General features: G+C 41.0%; 1 protein-coding gene and 1 pseudogene across 7 annotated transcripts in view; one reads left to right on the top strand and one right to left on the bottom strand.

Moving 5' to 3' along the window:
* The window catches only part of LOC137223746 (RE1-silencing transcription factor-like), a 190,578-nt gene extending 177,990 nt beyond the window's left edge, over positions 1 to 12,588 (bottom strand). For 4 of the 7 annotated variants that reach the window (XR_010943035.1, XM_067736109.1, XM_067736110.1 and 1 more), the window contains exons 1-2: positions 11,878 to 12,032; positions 1,546 to 1,617 (exon numbers count right to left, since the gene is read on the bottom strand). The gene's annotated coding sequence lies outside the window, so the exon portion shown is untranslated. Of the gene's footprint in view, positions 1 to 1,545; positions 1,618 to 11,877; positions 12,042 to 12,433 lie in introns of those variants that run through there. The other 3 variants (XR_010943034.1, XM_067736112.1, XM_067736113.1) reach the window with 3 other exon arrangements.
* Positions 12,589 to 12,733: 145 nt separating this feature from the next.
* On the top strand, positions 12,734 to 18,504 carry LOC137223750 (nitric oxide-associated protein 1-like; annotated as a pseudogene).
* Positions 18,505 to 21,495: the final 2,991 nt, after the last annotated feature.

Below are 21,495 nucleotides of genomic sequence, written 5' to 3'. Positions count from 1 at the left end.
ACATTCACAATGCTTGGGACAGATCACTTGATGTTAAACAGTGAAAAAACAAAATGTCATCTCACAATAGCCAAAGCACCTATAATCAATTCAAGTATAAGCATCTAATAATTTATTTTGTAACAAATGTTAAATGCAATGACTGGTCAAAAAGAGTATTTTATCCTTGAGCAACCTGTCACATACATTGAAAACAATTCTCTTTTGGCTAAGATCAAAATATTCTTTCTCCCTAGAGATTACAGAATTTAGGCATAGCCTACAGAATATAGGCATTTACTAATAAAATGTCTCTTGGTGTTTAATACTCAAACATCATAGAAAATACAAAATATCTCAGTAAGAAGTTTTTATAGTCATGTTTAATAGGGAAAATAGATATGTATTTACACACCAAAAACTCAATAGATTTTTAACAAAACAATGTTCAAGACAGGTTCACTTATCCTCCAAATACAACTAGTAGAATGTCAGAAGCATGTGTTCTTTGAAAAAGGAGAAAGGGTCAACTGAGAGGATGTGCATCTTGGAGATGGCAAGGCTCAAAGAGGCATCATAATGTTACTATATACAAAGCAACTGTCAGTTTGGTAAGAGAGGAGAGTTTTTACATTTTACATCCTGTAGCAGGATGTTACTTTATTTAGTTAAAAGTTACTCTTCTTACCTATATGTAAGGCTTCTTACTGACTTTTACTACAGTTAATTATACTCAGAATTGAATGGGAATTTGTGTTGAAATACTACCACCTAATGTAACTTCATCCATTTAAAATAATGAGAAAACAAAGGAATCAAATTAACAGCACCTAATAGGCATCATGTGCCTCCTGATATAATGCACTAAGAGCAGAAAATTCACTGTTTCCAAAAGTAATCATCTGAATCCAATTATGAGGAAACCCAAACTGAGGGGCATTCTAAAAAGTAACTGGTCTGTATTCTTCAAAAATGTCAAGGTAAGGAAAAACAGAAAAAGAGTGAGAAACTGTTGTAGATTATGGGAGACAAAAAAATAAGGCATGGAAACTAACTGCACTATGTGCTCTTATGTTGGATCCAGGATCAAAAAAATTTTTTTTATTTTGTTATAAACAACGTTAGTAGGACAACTGGCAGAATTTGGATATGGTTTCTAAATTAAATAAGATAACTGTATTCATATTTAATTTCCTGATTTTGATGAGTTCTATTATGAGTATGTAAAAGAATGTTCTTATGTAACCAAATTACTCTCAAATGTTTCAGAAAAAAAATATACGTAGAGAGAGAGAAAAAGGAAAAGACAAAGAAAATGTAATATAAGGTTAACATTTATGGAATCTGGGTGAAGTACATACATGATTTCTTTGTGTAACTTTTGTGTAGGTCGGAAATACTTCAAAAGTTAAAGTTAAATATTTAAATAAATAAATAAAATGAGAAACCAGCTCTCATGTAGCATATTCATATAGAACATTTAATTTTCAAAAACAGAATTAGCAGGAAATCCCTGTATAGGTTATAGTGCTTTTCAAGTTGATTCAGTTTGGTCTAAAAAGTTACCTGATTACAATCTAGCATGCCTCTTGCCACAAATCTGGGGGATTTCATCCTCCTCCTCCTCATACTGCATACCTACAAAAAACAAAAATATTCTCACTTTCAGTAAAATGCAACCAGTTAACATCTTGCTCCTATGATATGATGTAGCAGAAACACATAACTATCTCCTAAGTAAAAAACAATCCTTTTACCCCACTTTTCTAAAATTTCAACTACATTAACTAAATTGTAATGAAATAATATTCATAGGTCTATGTATACATATGTCTGTGTCACACAGGTATTCTCCCAAAACACTAAGAGGCTTCATGACAAAGGTTCAGTGTAAACTGTGTGAATTTTAAGTATTCCATCTTCTCCAGAAAGTCCATGTAATTCTCATTAATAGCTAACTATTGATAACTAGGAACAAGGTCATAGTCCTCTGACCAATAGGCTCCTTGGAGACATTTGGGTAAGAGGGTACAGCCAGCAAAGGACTCCAATAGCTAGGCAATACCTTAAGGTGGGCTGTCTATTACAGCAACATTTCATACATGGACAGGGATAACAGGCTGTATTTTCCAAAGATGATCACATCCATATCGTCCATTTCACATGCTCCTTTATAATAATAAAAGTCGTACTGACACTCCTACTACGAAGATATGAGAGTCTATCTTTTCTTCCCTTGAATGTGAGTGGATTTTTGACTCTCGTATAACCAAGAGAATACAGCTAAAACAATGCTACATAACTTTAGAAGCTAGGTCAGGAAAGACAATGTGGTTCCACCTTGTTTGCTGAGACACTTTCTTCTGGAGCCCTGAGCTGCCATTAAGAAGTTCTACTACTCTAAGCCTGGTATACTTGGGTGAGGAAGCCCAAACCATATGGAGAGGCCACTTACAGATGCTCTAGTCAGCAATCCTAGTCTTTGAGTTTTCCTAGGCTGGATGCCAGAAATGTGAGTAAATACTCTAGGATCACCCAACCCCCAGCTGTCAACACTTAGTCTTTGAGACTTCTCAGTTCAACCACTGACATCAGGCAGCAGACGAGCCATTCCTACTATGCTGTCCAAATTCCTGACCCACTGAATCCATGAACATATTAAATTAATTTTTACACAGCCACATTTTGGGGTAGTTACGCAATAATAGGTACTTAAACAACAGGGCATTGTAAAAATTAGTGTGCACTGGTCCTAATATTAGTCTCATCTTCTTATGTAAAAGAATAAGTGTGTTGTGGAGATAAGGATGAGATGGGGGAGTAGAAGGACTTGAGCTCAATTCCTCTCATGAAAACACCAAAATCACAACTAACTGAGCAACCACTAACAAAAAAGATGGAAACCTACCAAAAAAGATATTCTACATCCAAAGAAAAAGAAGCCACAATGAGATGGTAGGAGGGGCGCTTTCACGATATAATCAATCCCATACCTGCCAGGCGGGCAACCCACAAACTGGAAAATAATTATATCACAGAGGTTCTCCCATAGGAGTGAGAGTTCTGAGCCCCATGTCAGGCTCCCCAGCGGGGGACTGGCAACAGGAGGAGGAGCCCCCAGAGCATTTGACTTTGAAGGTCAGCAGGGATTGAGTGCAGGAGCTCCAGAGGACTGGGGGAAATACAGACTCCACTCTTGGAGGGAGCACACAAGTTTTCACATGCACTGGGACCCAGGGCAAAGCAGTGACTCCATAGGAGTCTGGGCCAGATGTACCTGCAGGTCTTGGGGTGTCTCCCGGGGAGGAGGGGGTTGGCTGGGGCTCACACCAGGGGCAAGGCCACTGGTGGTAGAGGTCCCAGAGTGAGCTCTCCTGAGGTTGCCACTTTGGCACCAAGACCTGCCCCACCCGAAAGCCTGCAGGCTCCAGTGTTGGGACGTCTCAGGCCAAACAACCAACAGGGTGGGAACACAGCCCTACCCATCAGCAGACAGGCTGCCTAAAGTTGTCCTGAACCAACAGCTGCTTATAAACACACCACTGCCCACCAGAAGGATAAGACCCAGCTCCACACACCAGTGGGCAGGCACCAGTCCCTCCCACCAGGAAGCCTGCACAAGCCCCTGAACCAACCTCACCCACCGGGGGCACACGCCAGAAGCAAAAGGAACTACAATCCTGCAGCCTGAGGAACAGAGACCACAAACACAGAAAGTCAGACAAAATGAGATGGCAGAGAAATATGTTCCAGACAAAGAAACCAGACAAAACCCAAAAAGAACTAAGTGAAGTGGAGATAGTCAATCTACCCAAAAAAGATTTCAGAGTGATGATAGTAAAGATGATCCAAAATCTCAGAAAAAGAATGGAGGCACAGACCGAGAGGATACAAGAAATGTTTAATAAAGAGCTGGAAGATTTAGGGCTTCCCTGGTGGCGCAGTGGTTGAGAGTCCGCCTGCTGATGCAGGGGACACGGGTTCGTGCCCTGGTCTGGGAAGATCCCACATGCCGCGGAGCAGCTGGGCCCGTAAGCCATGGCCGCTGAGCCTGCGCGTCCGGAGCCTGTGCTCCACAATGGGAGAGGCCACAACAGTGAGAGGCCCGCGTACCGCAAAAAAAAAAAAAAAGAGCTAGAAAATTTAAGAAACAAAGACATAGAGATGAACAATACAATAGCTGAAATTAAAAATACACCAGAAGGAATCAATTGCAGAATAAACGAGACTGGAAGACGGATGGTGGAAATCACTGTTGAGGAACAGAATAAAGAAAGAAGAATGGAAAGAAATGAGGACAATCTAAGAAACCTCTGGGACACATTAAATGCACCAACATTCGCATTATAGGGGTCCCAGAAGGAGAAGAGAGAGAAAAAGGGCCTGAGAAAATATTTGAAGAGATAATAGCTGAAAATTTCCCTAACACAGGAAAGGAAACAATCACTCAAGTCCAGGAAGTACAGAGAGTTCCATACAGGATAAACCCAAGGAGGAACATTCTGAGACACATATTAATCAAACTGATAAAAATTAAAAACAGAGAAAATGTTAAAAGCAACAAGGGAAAAGCAACAAATAACATACAAGGGAATCCCCATAAGGCTATCAGCTGTTTTTTCCCCCAGAAACTCTGCAGGCCAGAACGGAGTGCCATGATATATTTAAAGTGATCAAAGGGGAAAACCTACAACCAAGAATGCTCTACCTAGCAAGGCTCTTGTTCAGCTTTGACAGAGAAATCAAAAGCTTTACAGACAAGCAAAAGCTAAGAGAATTCAGCACCACCAAACCAACTTTACAACAAATGCTAAAGGAACTTCTCTAGATGGGAAAGAAAAGGCCACAACTAGAAAAAAGAAAATTACCAATGACAAAGCTCACCAGTAAAGATAAACATACAGTAAAGGTAGGAAATCATCTACACACAAATATGAAGTCAAAACCAGCAATCATGAGAAGAGAAGAGTACAAATGCAAAATATCGGAAATGCATTTGCAATTAAGAGACCAGCAACTTAAAGCAATCACACATATAAAAATATATAGAGAGACTGCTATATAAAAACCTCACGATAACCACAAACCAAAAATCTACAATAGATACACATACAAAAAAGAAAAAGCTATAAAACACAACTCTAAACATAGTCATGGGACTTCCCTGGTGGCGCAGTGGTTAAGAATCCGCCTGCCAGTGCAGGGGAAACGAGTTTGAGCCCTGGTCCGGGAAGATCCCACATGCTGTGGAGCAACTAAGCCCATGCGCCACAACTACTAAGCCTGTGCTCTAGAGCCCACAAGACACAACTACAGAGCCTGCAAGCCACAACTACTGAAGCCTGCACACCTACAGCCCGTGCTCCACCGCAAGAGAAGCCACCGCAATGAGAAACCTGTGCACCACAGCGAAGAGCAGCCCCAGTGTGCCACAACTAGACAAAGCCCGCGTGCACCAACAAAGACCCAATGCAGCCAAAAATAAATACATAAATAAATAAATTTATATATTAAAAAAAAAACACGTAGTCATCAAATCACAAGAGAAAAGAACAAAAGAAAATGGGAAGAAAAAAGACCTACAAAAACAAATCCAAAACAATTAACAAAATGGTAATAAGAACATACATATCAATAATTACCTTAAATGTAATTGGATTAAATGCTCCAACCAAAAGATACCGACTGGCTGAATGGATACAAATACGAGACCTACATATATGCTGTCTACAAGAGGCTCACTTCAGATCTAAGGACACATACAGACTGAAAGTGAGGGGATGGAAAAAGGTATTCCATGCAAATGGAAAGTAAAAAAAAGCTGGAGTAGCAATACTCATATCAGACAAAACAGACTTTAAAATAAAGACTGTTAGAAGAAACAAAGAAGAACACTACATAATGATCAAGGGATCAATACAAGAAGGAGATATTGCAATTGTAAATATATATGCACCCAACATACGAGCACCTCAATCACACCCATCCTTCTGCGACTATTCCAAAAAACTGCAGAGGAAGGAACACTCCCAAACTCCTTCTATAAGACCACCATCACCTGATACCAAAACTGGACAAAGATATCACAAAAAAAGAAACTTACAGGCCAATATCACTGATGAACATGGATGCAAAAATCTCAGCAAACCGAATCCAACAATACATTAAAAGGATCATACACCATGATCAAGTGGGATTTATCCCAGGGATGTAAGGATTTTTCAATGTCCACAAATCAATCAGTGTGATACGCCACATTACAAATTGTAGAATAAAAACCATACAATCATCTCAATAGATGAAGAAAAAGCTTCTAACAAAATTCAACACACATTTTTGATAAAAACCTTCAGAAAGTGGGCATAGAGGGAACCTACCTCAAAATAATAAAGCCATATATAACAAACCCACAGCTAACATCACACTCAATGGTGAAAACCTGAAAGCATTTCCTCTAAGATCAGGAACAAGACAAGGATGTCCACTCTCGCCACTTTTTTTCAACATAGTTTTGGAAGTCCTAGCCACCATAATCAGGGTAGAAAAAGAAATAAAATGAATCCATATTGGAAAAGAAGAACTAAAACTGTCACTGTTTGCAGATGACATGATACTATACATAGAGAATCCTAAAGATGCCACCAGAAAACTACTAGAGCTAATCAATGAATCTGGTAAAGTTACAGGATATAAAATTAATGCACAGAAATTTCTTGCATTCCTATACACTAATGATGACAAATCTAAGAGAAATTAAGGAAACCCTCCCATTTACCATTGCAACAAAAAGGATAAAATACCTAGGAATAAACCTACCTAGGGAGACAAAAGATCTGTAGGCAGAAATCTATAAGACACTGATAAAAGAAATTAAAGATGATACAAACAGATGGAGAGATATACCATGTTCTTGGATTGGAAGAATCAATACTGTGAAAATGACTATACTACCCAAAGCAATCTATAGAGTCAATGCAATCCCTATCAAATTACCAATGACATTTTTTACAGAACTAAAACAAAAAATCTTAAAATTTGTATGGAGACACAAAAGACCCCGAATAGCCAATGAGGCCTTGAGGGAAGAAAACGGAGCTGGAGGGATCGGACTCCCTGACTTCAAACTATACTACAAAGCTATAGTAACCAAGACAATATGGCACTGGCAGAAAAACAGAAATATAGATCAATGGAACAGGATAGAAAGTCCAGACATAAACCCACGCACCTGTGGTCAACTAATCTATGACAAAGGAGGCAAGGTTATACAATGGAGAAAAGACAGTCTCTTCAATAAGTGGTGCTGGGAAAACTGGACAGCTACATGTAAAAGAATGAAATTAGAACCCTCCCTAACACCATACACAAAAATAAACTCAAAATGGATTAGAGACCTAAATGTAAGACCGGACACTATAAAACTCTTAGAGCAAAACACAGGAAGAACACTCTTTGACATAAATCACAGCAAGATCTTTTTTGATCCACTTCCTAGAGTAATGAAAATAAAAACAAAAATAAACAAATGGGATCTAATGAAAGTTAAAAGCTTTTGCACAGCAAAGGAAACTACAAACAAGATGAAAAGACAACCCTCAGAATGGGAGAAAATATTTGCAAACGAATCAACAAAGGAGTAATCTCCAAAATATATAAACAGCTCATGCAGCTCAGTATTAAAAAAACAAACAACCCAAAAAAAAAAAAAAAACCCCAAACAACCCAATCCAAAAATGGGCAGAAGACCTAAATAGACATTTCTCCAAAGAAGACATACAGATGGCCAATAAGCACATGAAAAGCTGCTCAACATCACTAATTATTAGAGAAATGCAAATCAAAACTACAATGAGATATCACCTCACATCAGTTAGAATGGGGCATCATCAGAAAATCTACAAACAAGAAATGCTGGAGAGGGTGTGGAGGAAAAGGAACCTTCTTGCACTGTTGGTGGGAATGTAAATTGATACAGCCACTATGGAGAACAGTATGGAGGTTCCTTAAAAAACTAAAAATAGAATTACCCTATGACCCAGCAACCCCACTACTGGGCCTATACCCAGAGAAAATCGTAATTCAAAAAGACACATGCACCCCAATGTTCACTGTAGCACTATTTACAATAGCCAGGACATGTAAGCAACCTAAATGCCCATCAACAGATGAATGGATAAAGAAGATGTGGTGCATATATACAATGGAATATTACTCAACCATAAAAAGGAATGAAATTGGGTCATTTGTAGAGACGTGGATGGATCTAGAGACTGTCATACAGAGTGAAGTAAGTCAGAAAGAGAAAAACAAATATTGTATATTAATGCATATATGTAGAACCTAGAAAAATGCTACAGATGAACTGGTTTGCAGGGCAGAAATTGAGACAGAGATGTAGAGAACAAACGTATGGACACCAAGGGGAAAAAGTGGTGGGGGGGAGGTGGTGGTGGTCTGATGAATTGGGAGACTGGACTGACATATATACACTAATATGTATAAAACAAATAACTAATAAGAACCTGCTGTATAAAAATAAAATTGAAAAATTAAAAAAAAGAATTCTGCTAAAGTTGCAAAATACAAAATTTATACATAGAAATCTCTTGCATTTCTATACACTAACAATGAAAGATCAGAAAGAAAAGTTAAGGAAACAATCCCATTTACCATCACATCCAAAGAATAAAATAACTAGGAATAAACCTACCTAAGGAAGCAAAAGATCTGTACTCCAAAAACTTTAAGACACTAATGAAAGAAATGGACGATGACACAAACAGATGTAAAGATATATCCTGTTCTTGGATTGGAAGAATCAATATTGTCAAAATGAGTATACTATCCAAGGAAATTTACAGATTCAGTGCAATCCCTATCAAATTACACATTTTTACACATTTTTCACAAAATTAGAACAAAATTTTTTTAAATTTGTATGGTAACAACGAAGATCCCGAATAGCCAAAGGAATTCTCAGAAAGAAAAATGCCACTGGAGGAGTCAGGCTCCCTGACTTCAGACTATGCTAGAAAGCTACAGTAATCAAAACAGTATGGTACTGGCACAAAAACAAATACAGATCAATTGAACAAGACAGAAAGCCTGTTGGGCATATAAAAGTTATGTTTATACTACACCATAGTCTATTAATTATGCAATAGCACTATGTCTAAAAAATTATGTACATACCTTAATTAAAAAATACTTTTTGTGAAAAATTGCTAACCATCATCTGATCTTTCAGAGACTCACTGTAGTAAAATCAAAGATCACTGATCACAGGTCACCATAACAAATATAATAATGAAAAAGTCTGAAATATTGCAAGAATTAGCAAAATCTGATATAGAGACATGAAGTGAACAAATGCTGTTTAAAAATGGCATCAACAGACTTGCTCAATCCAGGGTTGCCATAAACCTAAATTTGTAAAGAACAGTAATGTGAAGCACAAAAAGAGGTGCAAAATAAAACAAGGCACACCTATAAATAGTTGTCAGCTCAAGGCAAATTCAAGTTTTCCTTCCTGGCACTGTATTCCCAAATATTTTCCATCTGAGGTTAAATTCCCAGATACAGAACCTATTGATATGGAGGGCTGACTGTACTCAGAAGTCATCCACGTATGGAAACTGAAGCCATGGAGAAGGGATGAAATCATCCAGGGATAATGTGAATAGCAGAAGAGAAAGAGAAAAAAAGCCACAAAGGTAAGAAGAATTAAGTGAGAGTGATGTTGCAGATAGAAGGAATGACTTTCCATGAGAAAGTCATCAACAGTGTTGACTGCCACAGGGTTTAGATAAGGTTTAAAAAATGTCCATCTATCAATTGAGAAGTCACTCATTTTCTCAAAATATTGGAAGAAAAAGGAAATAAACCATTCAACTTGCTTTCTTGAGGACAAGAGAGATCTAGTATTTCACACAGAAAGAAGCCAGCTGAAGAAAGAGTGTCTAAAAACTGATGAGGGCATATCAAATAATGATCAAAGGACACAAGCAGGACTGGAATTGAGACTCAACGCTGGAGCAAACTTGATAACTGAGATAACGTTAACTGTTTCCCCACAGGATTATTATACATTGTTAAGAGAATACTAATTAGCATAATCACTACAGTGGTCACTTGGCACCATTTAGCAAAATGTTAATATTTTGTGTAACATGTATACATTATCTGACCTGACAATTCTACACCTAAAAATTTATCCTACAGATATATTTGTATTGGACAAAATGATACGTACAAGATTACTCATTACAGCATTGTTTGAAGCAGAAAAAGACTGGAAATAACCCAACTATCCATCAAGACACAACTTTAGTTATGGTATATCCAGACAAACTAAGTAGCTGTGAAAAAAAATTAGAATGTTCTCTATGTACTGATATGAAAATCTCCTGGATATAGTAGATAAAGCAAAAAATAAAAGTGCAGAAAAATGTGAAGTTACTTTTTGTCTGTAAAAAGGGAGAAAACAGAATACTATATTCGTAGGGACTTCCATGGTGGCACAGTGGTTAAGAATCCACCTGCCAATGCAGGAGACACGGGTTCGATCCATGGTCTGGGAAGATCCCACATGCCGTGGAGCAACAAAGCCCGTGCGCCTAGAGCTCGTGCTCCTCAACAACAGAAGCCAACGCAATGAGAAGCCCACACACCTCAACGAAGAGTAGCCCCTGCTCGCCACAACTAGACAAAGCATGTGCAATGCACCCAAAAATAAATAAATAAACTTGTAAAAAAAAAAAAAGAATACTATACTTGTATTTCCTTGAATATAAATAAAGCATCTGGAGAGCTAAGAATCTAAGAACAGTGGTTACTTATGACTCTAAAGAACAGTGGTTACTTATGATGGAGAGGGCTCACACAGGAGAGATGGCGGACAAGAATAAGACCTTACACTTTACATTTTCATGGCTTGTGAGCCATGAGAATATATTACCTACTCAAAAATAAAGCTAAAAAAACTTTCACTTTTTTCCAACACAGAAGTTAAGAGAATGTAAAAAAAAAAAAAGAGAGAATATAATAATGATGCTAATAGACTCAAGATTAAAAGTGACAGACGTTTAAACAGTAGAGTTTAAGCTTCTGCTTCTATTTTCTCCACGAAGCAGCTGAGAAAATAAGGATAAATGTGAGGGGTGAACACGGTATAAGGAGCTAGAAGAAAACGACGTACAAATAGAAGCTGTAGATAATGGAATTGGGAGCTTTAAAAATACATAATGAAAATACACTAGACATGACTAAGAATTCTACATATAGAAAGAAAAAAAAAAGATATATTGGTCCTGTTCAGTGAAACACACGCCACCTAGAACTGTGTCATCTTGTGGAAAGAGGAAATGGAAAAGTCATCTTTTAAGATAATTTACTTAGGCACGTGACAGCATGAAGGAACGCCAAAACAGACTAATCCCTGCTCCCCTCCTCTCAATACTCTTTGTCCCCGGAGTATTTCCAGAGCCTAGCACAATGCCTGGCACAGGCTGACGCTCAAAAATCCAACTATTCATAAATTCATTAACTCTGGCCTTAAGGGAAATCAAGAAAGGAGACCTTTGCTTCAAAGTCGGAACAACGGAACCTGTCGCATGGTTCTGCGCACTATTTTCAACACGGGAAGGGAGTGTCAGACTCACCCAGGGGCAGACAGAGGAGAGAACAAGAGTCACCCTGACCGAGATGATAAAGGCTACGTTCCCTGCACCCTCCACCTCTCAAAATCCCGGATTCGTTCCCGGCCTCGGGAGTGTGGGGAAACGACTGGGGCCATGGTGCGGCGGGCCGGGGAGGAGGCCGCAAATCCTCAATTAGTCCAGCTACCCACGTTTCCCCCCTTAGATGGGTCGCCGCGGAGTGTTCTGAGTGGTCACCTACCCTCGTGTGCGTCACACATATTGACAAACGGTTCACGAGAAGCTAACTCTCAAAACCACAGAGAGAAAAGCCAAGCGCCCACAGACCTACGCAGCGTCGAAAAAAAACATTTCCGTGTCGGGCGTTCCCAGAATACTCTGCGTCTCACGGCGCGGGAGGGGCAGGGGGAGCGGAAAAAAAAAAAAAGCCCAATATTAATTCTGCGCCTGCGCAAAGTGTAGGTTAAGCTTTGCTGACGGCTTGAACTGCACATGCGCAAGTTGTGGGCTGAAGCCTCAAGCGGTTGAAGCAGGGGCTGCTTCTACACTCTAAAGCTTTGGATCTAGCCAATTAAAGTTTTTGCTTTTTAATGCTGTTGCACAAATGACACATGGAAAAAAAGCCAAGAAGATGTATTAATAAAAGGTTTTTACCATTGTAAAGCAATTATACTCTAATATAAAGATGTTTTAAAAAGTTTTTATTGTGGCCATATGTCTGCGGCATTCGATTTTCTATTTTTTTCCAGTTCCAAAGACAAAAAAAACACGAAGATTTTAAAAATGTGATTTCTTACCAGCAGATGGTGCCAGCGGCGGCGCGTTGAAGAAGCCTGAAAGTGAACAAACCCTCACTCGCTAGCCTATTCAACCGTAGTCTTAAGCCCCCGGTGCCTTTATCTCGGTTTCAACTGGGCTCTCAGGCCACAGAGCCTTCCTCGCGAGAACTTACGAGATTAGACGCGAGAGGAGGAGCCGAAGTGCGACGCTGACAAATGACAGCTCTCAGGTAGTCTCTACTGTTTTGCGCACATCTGGGGCCACAGAGCACGTGAGAAAAGGTGGCTCAGCCCCTTTTGCCCACGCCCGCGTTTCTCATGCTGCCCACGGGCCTCACTCATAGGCTGCTATGCAGCTTCCTGCGGGGATCCACTCCCACGATAGCGCGCCATGGCCTCCGGGAGACGCTCCTCGAGAGGAGATGTGCGGCCAACTCCTCCTCCCTGTACCCATCCGGCCTGGGATGTGGGCTTCCCCGTGGCGCGACAGCGACTGGGGATAACCAAGGAAGGGCTGACATGGAGGAGAGTTTTGTGTTCCCCGAGTACGTCCCGGATTCGGAGCCCGCAGTGACCCTCCAGGACCAGCTGCGGGAGCTGCAGCAGCGGCAGGAAGAGGAGGAGCGACGGTGCTGCAGCGGCGGGAGGAGCGGTGGCAGCAGGAACTACGGAACTCCCGGCAGATGCACCCAGACCGTGTGCCAGCGCTGCTGACTGCTGGTGTTTCACCGGCGCGCCCTGCACCTGCAGGTGAGCCGCGAGCAGTAGTACCTGGAGCTGGTGACCGCCGCGCTGCGGAGGCCCAAGCTCGCCCTGGTGCTGTACATGATGGACCTGCTTGATCTGCCCGACGCCCTGCTGCCGCACCTGCCCGCGCCGGTGGGCCCCAAGCAGCTGATCTTGCTGGGAAACAAGGTGAACCTGCTGCCCCTGGATACTCCCGGCTACCGACAGCGGCTCCAGGAGCGACAGTGGAACGACTGTGCCCGCGCCGGGCTCCTGCCGCCCCCTGGCTACCGAAGGCCACAACACCCCAGCGGGGACCGGCCACGGGACGAGCAGGAGAAAGCGAATCCTTCGCCCAAGTCCAGCACGATGCTCAGAGACGTGCGGCTCATCAGCTTCAAGACTGGCTATGGAGTCAGAGTTTGATCTCCGCGCTCCAGCGTTCCTGACGCTACCGCGGCGACGTCTACGTGGTTGGCGCCACCAACGCTGGCAAGTGCACTCTCTTCTACACGCTTCTGGAGTCCGATTACTGCATCGCCAAGGGCGCCGAAGCTATAGACCAGATGGTGAGCCTTAGGGCGCCAGTCCCCATCGTTTTCTGAGACGCTGGGAGTCTGATCGTGGTTCAGGCACCTAATCCTATATCTTTCATTAATGTCCACCAGGGACTGGCTGGAGCCTTCACTTTAAAAATTATCTACCTACTTTGGTCACATTTCTCTTCTGTGTCAGTTTAGTGCTTGGAAATTCAGTATATGTTGTAGTAACTTTCCAACATAAATAATTAGAGTACTTCTATGTACCAGTCCCTCTTCTAGGCACTGTATGTGAACCAGATGACAAAGTAGTTTCTGTTATCTTGGAGGTTTCCCTCGTAGCTTTAGTTCTTTGTATATTTCTCCGGAAAATCCTTCTTTCACTTTCTACACCTAGCTTCACCCCTCACTTTCTCTTCATATCTTGAGTTTACTCATGAGATTACTATACAGATTTAACATTTGAATAATTCACTAATGCAATATGATGTGTGGCTTCGCTGAGAAGAATGTCAAATGTCAAATGTCAAATATGTGGCTTTAAGAAACGTCTGTGGAAACTGCAGAATGGGTGCTTCTATGGCCCTGTTTGCCATAGAAGGCAAAACTAAATACTTCATTTGTTCCTTTGAAACCAGTATTTAACTTTGAAAAGCTGTTTTTCTCTGTAGAGAACTTTAGTTGACTTATACACACAGCAGTTTTATACTGGTTGGTAGTTTTTCATTGTATAAAATAAGTTCCTTCTTCCTTTCTTAAGGAAAATCAGTGAACGGTGCTTACAGTTGTGGCTTCCAACTTCCTTCCCGTTCACATTACTTCATTGGACAAGGTGGACACTGTATATCAGAAGCACGGGGGTCATACGTTACTCAAGGTGAGGCAACATGCTTTGATGGTTGTATAGTTAGGTTAACACACCCTGCTAAAAAAGACTTTGTTGGACAGAACCAACTTTGTTACACCATCAGCTAGCTCTCCCCGACCTTGTTCACCTTGAGGATTTTGGCTATAAATTGAGGTGGGCTCTTATAGAAAAGTGATGTTGGATTGGACTGATCCTAGAATAGTGACAGAGCTGGGTTTTCTCTAGGTGACACTGTCCAATATTGTAGCGCCATGCACCTATTTAAATAAGTTAATTAAAATGAAATAAACTTTAAAATTTAGTCCTTCCCTTGCACTAGCCACTTTTCAACTGCCCAACGGTCACATCATTGCAGAAAGTTGTACTGGATAATGTGAGTGAAGAGCTCTAAGTTACAGATTTTCTCACAACTGGGTGATGCTACTGGCATCCAGTGGGTGGAAGCCAGAGATGATGCTAAACATAATGCAATGCACAAGACAGTACCTCACAACACAGAATTATCTGGTCCAAAATATGAGTAGTGCTGAGTTGCGAAGCCCTTGTATGAGTGGAAAAGCTCTCCTCCGAGGTTCTTAATCCCAGGCACTTAGAGGTTATCGTACCTCTTCTCTCCTGCTTTACTTGCTCCTTCCTTTCACCTGTTAAGGAGTGTGTTAAAATTTCTCTGACCTTTAAAAAACAAAACAAAACTCAGTGTCCCACTCGTTCCACCTCTTTACAATCAAGCTTACTCCTCACGTCCCATGCTCTGCAGTCCCTGTTGTGCCCTTTCTATGCCACTGAAATTGTTCCAAGTTCACCAGAGACTGAATGGGGCCTGTTTACAGATCTTTAACCAGGCATGGGTATACACTGTTGGCTGGTGTGTAGTGTATGATAGTTAAGATCTCTGGAGCCAAGCTGGGTCCAAATCCTGCTCTGCTCCACCACTTAACAAAGCTGTGTGACTTTAGGTAAGTTTCCTTTACCTCTCTCTGTTGTACCTACACCACGAGGTTGTGGAGAAGATCAAGTGCAAGGGGACTGCTGTCACTGCTACGTAAGTATTTGTGGTGATGAAGATTATGGGACATACCTACTGCAAAAATAGCAGGTACGTCCAATGCAGAGGTGATTTACCATTAATTAATGCTCATACAACTGAAAATAAGTCAAAACACAAAATACACACCCGCCCTTCAACAAGGATAAAACCAACCTGACTTGGGAAGTAAATGCTTCTTTCTCTCTGGATTTCCTAAGAAAGCCAGAGTGAAATTAAAACTCCATCGAAATAACTGCCCTAAAGTTAATACTCCAGAGACATGTGGGATTTTCAGGGTAGGGCTCCACCCCCATGCATCTGTGTAGTCTTCAGAGTGGACTCACTGATAGTTCACAAAACAACACTGAGGCTTCTCTCCCGGTGTAATACAAATGGCTTCTTGGGCTGCTCTGTGGCTCATCCTTGCCTTCTGGTTTTCTTACTCACCTCCCAAGTCAAAGTCAATCCTGCCTCCTAATTATCACTGAGTCCAGCCTCATAGTCCAAACTGTAATCTACTTTCTTTAGGCTGTTTTGAGATCCTGTTTTGAGGTATTTTCCCAGCTCCCAGTTTTACTGCCTTCTGCCCACCCTCACCCCATCACAGCTGTAGTTCTCAACCAGGGTTGACTCTTACCCCAAGGGAACATTTGACAAAGACTGGAGGCATTTTTGGTTTTCACAACTTGGTGGATGCTGAGTAGAGGCTGCTAAAAATTGTGCAATGCACAGGACAGCCTCCCGAGACAAAGAATTATTTGGCCCAAAAGGTCAATAGTGCTGAGGTTAGGAAACCCTGCACTACGCAGATTTTTCCAATACAAAGCAGGCCACAGTATTCTTTTTTGATTCTTTTCTCTTTCCTGCTTATAATTCCTTGGTAGTTCCACATTACTGAGAGAAGTCTAAACTGATAGCCTCATCACTAATGCACACACACACATAACATACTCTGCACAGTTAAACTACAGTTCTCTGAACTCATTATCCTTTTTCCAATTTCTGTGTACATGATACTAACCCAGGATACCTTCCCACTGAATAACTTTAATCTATTTTTCAAATTCTGCTCTTCATTAATGTTTTCCTTGACCAAACCACGTTCATTACTTCCTTCACAATCACAGTACTTAGTAGATGCCTCTCATCACGTTTCTTACCTTGTAATTTATTTACTTGCTGTTTCCACCTTCTGATCTCCTTGGGGGTAGGGACCATATAGAACATATTGTAATAGCTATCTTTGTGTCCTTAGTGCTAAACACGGAGAGATCTCTTAATAAACAGGTAAATTATTATCCAGTTACTTCCAATTCATGTAAACATAGAAGCTGAATCTTACCCGTTATCCATGTACCCTTGAGAGGTGATGAGGCAGGGATTAATCTCTGTGTCCAGCCAGGCCTGTAAGAACTAAGGTATTTGGAAGGACGTTGCTTTAATTGCCCAAAATTATTGTGTCTAAAGCTTTATGGAGGACTGCAAAAACTGTAAGTTAATAAAGCAAGATTCTGCTGTCTGGAGGTTACCACCAGTTGGATGCCCACATGGGGCCCTTGTCACTGGGATCTATAGGCTTCATCCCATCACAGAGCTCCCAGGTTTTTCATTTGATCTAGAAGTGATTTGAGGTTTTTTCAACAGTTGAATGTTTAAAAGGATTTTATTCTTGATACCTGTACAGTATTATCTTATCAGTGCCTTACTTAATATTAGAGTTATCAGGGGTTTAATTTGAACCTCCAAATATCTTCATCTCCTTCCAATGGAAGGTTCCAATGGGTGGAGAAGAAAGAATGGCAGGATTTCCTCCTCTTGTTGCTGAAGACATCACATTAGATGAAGGACTTGGGGAACCTGAAGCAGTGGCTGACATCAAGTTCTCCTCTGCAGGTAATTTTACACCAAGCACTTTTTTTTTCTTTTTTAATTTGGCCGCACCACGCGGCATGTGGGATCTTAGCTCCCTGACCAGGGATCGAACCCGCACCCCCTGTAATAGAAGCACGGAGTCTTATCGACTGGACCACCAGGGAGGTCCCTACACCAAGCACTTTTTAAAAGGTGAATAAAGTAGCCTTACTGACTTTTAGTATATTTTTATACAGATGTGCCTTAACTGACATAAGCTGAATATTTTAAGAAATACATACTAGATTATTCATAAGATGTAACCTACTCTGAAAATAAATCTGTACCTTTTCACAAATGCATTGTATGCTTTTAAAAAATAGAGTGAAAGACAACAGTAGCCTCCCTTGGGTTTCCATTTTGAGCTGTGTTTGGTGTTTTTAATAAGATAGTTGCTAACACCACCTGTGTTCTGCCATGTTCTTGCATAGGCTGGGTAGCAGTAACGCCGCAGTTTAAGGACAAACTGCACCTCCGAGGCTACACACCTCAAGGAACAGTTCTGACGGTCCGGCACCCATTCTTGCCACATGTAGTTAACATCAAAGGAGAGCGCATCTGGAGAAGCGTGGCCTATAAAACCAAAAAGCCTCCTGCCCTTGTGTACAATCTGCAGAAAAAGAAAAAAAGATAAATATATGAAGCTGACTGTTCACATTGAAGATTAACGATATACAACATACTGTATAGCATTAAATATTGCTATAATAAAACCTTCCGCCACCCTTTTTAAGCTACCAAGGACCGTGCCAGTTTTTAATGAATTGAGCTTGTAAACAGAAGTTATTTTTTGCTGGGTACATATATGTGTATATCTGTGATTCAGATATACCTAAAAAGGAGTTCTGTTGAATTCAGGTTTCTCCCACTATATTTTTAATGAAACCAGATGGCATTTCTAATTTGGAGTCTAGTTGAGAGAGCAGCTTAGCAGTTGGCATATGAAAAAATGGCAGAAAATCAATGTCTCCAAAATACATGGGCTGAAATGAGATAGAAGCGAGTAAGTGGCTTTGCTCCACAGAGTCATCCAGGGACCCCACCGGGGGAACATGCCGCAGCTTCCATCTCTGGGTCTAAGGTGGTTGCTCAAGTTGTCATCCTTTCGCAATGGCAAAAAGAGAAGAGAGTGAAGAGCGTGCAGCTCCCCTACTGAAAAGAAGGGGGAAGTGCTGGAAGTTGCCCACATCACAGCGCCCATTGGTCAACACTTACATGGCCACACCCCCCATGGGGAAGCTGGAGGATGTAGAGGGAAATGGGGATTTCGGACTTGTATTACTTAAGGGAAGAAGGGGAGAATAGAAACTGGAAAACAAGTAGAAGTTTCTCTTACATAATCTAAAAGGGCCTGAAAATCTTAGAAAAGAATTCATGTTATGTTTTTCTGGCATTCAGTTTCTTCTGCAAGGATCAGAGCACTTTAACCATTTTATCAACATTTGCCTGTAAACACTGTATAACATTACATCAGTCAGAAGTCTTTACCTTTATGTATTCCTAAATGAGTAAGTGGCACTAGAGCTGTGGACAATGCACTGGCCAGTCAAGTCCCAGATCCCAATGTTGAGATAAAAGCTCGTGGAGTAAGCTGGCCTGAAACGCAGATCCATGAGCTTCCTATAGACTCAGGTTTAGCATGAACTTTTTTAAAAAATAAATTTATTTTATTTATCTTTGGCTGCACTGGGTCTTCGTTGCTGCGTGTGGGCTTTCTCTAGTTGGGGCAAGCGGGGGCTACTCTTCATCGCGGTGCACAGGCTTCTCATTGCGGTGGCTTCTCTTGTTGCGGAGCACGGGCTCTAGGCGCACGGGCTTCAGTAGTTGTGGCACGTGGGCTCAGTAGTTGTAGCTTGCAGGCTCTAGAGCGCAGGCTCAGTAGTTGTGGTGCATGGGCTTAGTTGCTCCGTGGCATGTGGGATCTTCCTGGACCAGGGCTCGAACCCGGGTTCCCTGCACTGGCAGGCGTATTTTTAACCACTGAGACACCAGGGAAGCCCTAGCATGAACTTCTTAATAGTCCCATGTTCTCTGTCAACGAGTACACTCTAGCTCCCTTCTCACTAAGTAAGGATAAACGGTCAGTGTTTTAAAATGCAACTTGTCAAAACTTTGTAGATCTCACTTTCATTGGGTTTCAAAGTGAATACTATTGACATCTTGGGAAAGGTAGTTCTTTATGTGCATCCTTCATTCCCAGATATGAAAGGCCAGGAGCAACTTCCCAGCCCCATCCCTCATCGTGATAGTTGAGAAGTACCCCTGACGTTTCCAGACCCACCCTCTAGAGGGCGGTAGCTTCCCAAGTTGAGAAAATGATTGGTAGTCGATTTCTAGTTTACTTTGGAGAGAGTGAAATAGTTAATTTTACAAGTTAAAATTGTGACCATTATATTTCTATCTACTGTTTATAGTTTGGAGCTAGGCCTGAATCTTTAGATAAAATGAAGAAAATATGGTAAACAGCATCTGTGGAAAAATACAGAATCCAAAAACTGATACTGTATTTACCCTGAAAACTTATAATGTATTTTAGAGAGCAGAATATTTCTCCCTCCTTATCTTCTCTCTAGGCTTTTAGACCTCTCAACCAGCAAAGATTCCATTTTTAAATGTTCATAACTTATATTCTCAGGTTTTTCTTACCTGTAAAATTCAATGGTTATGTTTTGACTGAGGCATATCTAAAAATGTTCCAAGGTACTCTGCTAGCAATTTCAAACAGTGCAATTTACTAAGTAAGTTTCAGTCTCCCTGGTTGTATTTAGTCTCTTTGGCTCATCATTTTCTCATTTGTAAAATGGGGGGAATGACAGCAGATATTTCAGTCCTAACATTTTATGATTCTCAGCAAAAACAGGCAGGAAAGCCAGGAAACGGTGTTTACAATACCTCAGACAGAAAAGGCCCTCAGACCTCAGACAACTGTGCCTAGACAGTTGAGAACTGGTGCTAGGATCTGCTATTAATTTACACCACATTCTGCCAACCTAATGCAGCCCAGGATCACTGCTGTTCTATCCAATTGACCCACAATGGATTTTGCTTTAAGAAAGTTCTCTTACTGTGTTGTTTTCTGAGCATACGTCAGCTTACTGATACTCCTTAATCCATCGATCTTAGTGTGAAGAGTGCCCTCCCATCATTAATCATTTACACTATGACAGCATGCAGGAATTAGTAAAGAGTAGAAATTAATGGCAAGGTGTCAGTACAGCCCCCTCATGTCCACAGAACAGAAGTTGTTTTGAGGGGCTAGAAAATGATTTAGTAACTTTATACCAGTTGGTTCTGCAGCCTTGTTGTGTTCAGCATGTCACCCCTTTTGTATTCATGACACCTTAAAAGGAAGAAAATATGTGCCATCGAAGAGTTTTTTGACTTCAATGTGATATTAAATATGCATTTTTATTTTTTAAAGTTCCATATCTTTCTTCCCCTCTTTAAAACAGGAGCATTTCCTTCAAACTTACTGAGACAAAGTGAAGTTTAAACATTTTGCATTTTTAATCACCATAAACAGCAAGCCCTACTAATCATTAGGTCTTTACTGTGTAGTTCCGCAGAGTCTAAATTTGTTTATGTTACTTGCAACAATTCCCATGACAACCAAGGAAAAGTGGAGCACAGATGCAATCCTGTGTGCTTGTGTTTCTTGATCACTCAGACGCTTTTGCAAAATGGAAATCAATGCTAGTTTCCTGCAGATGACTAACTTGGAGCTCCACCTGTGCCAGACATGGCAGAGCTGTTAATCACTGAGTAGGAACCCAGCACTGAAGCTGAGGCGAGCTGTTTTGTCGATGGCCTCTGACCATTTACCCTGGCATCCCTCCCGCTTGGCTCTGTCTTGTGGAGCAATAGAATCATTTCCATTCTTTCTCAGAATGTTCCATTTTCTCTTGGCTGCTCTCCTCCTCCCCGGGGGATTGTTTTCTCTCAACTGTCAAAGAGTAGTGCTTAAACAATAAAAACAAAACTTCAGACTCACGTGAATCCAATAGATAGC

Source organism: Pseudorca crassidens, chromosome 4 (genome assembly GCF_039906515.1).
Source record: "Pseudorca crassidens isolate mPseCra1 chromosome 4, mPseCra1.hap1, whole genome shotgun sequence".
NCBI lineage: Eukaryota > Metazoa > Chordata > Mammalia > Artiodactyla > Delphinidae > Pseudorca > Pseudorca crassidens.
This window is presented reverse-complemented; position numbering and strand designations above follow the sequence as displayed.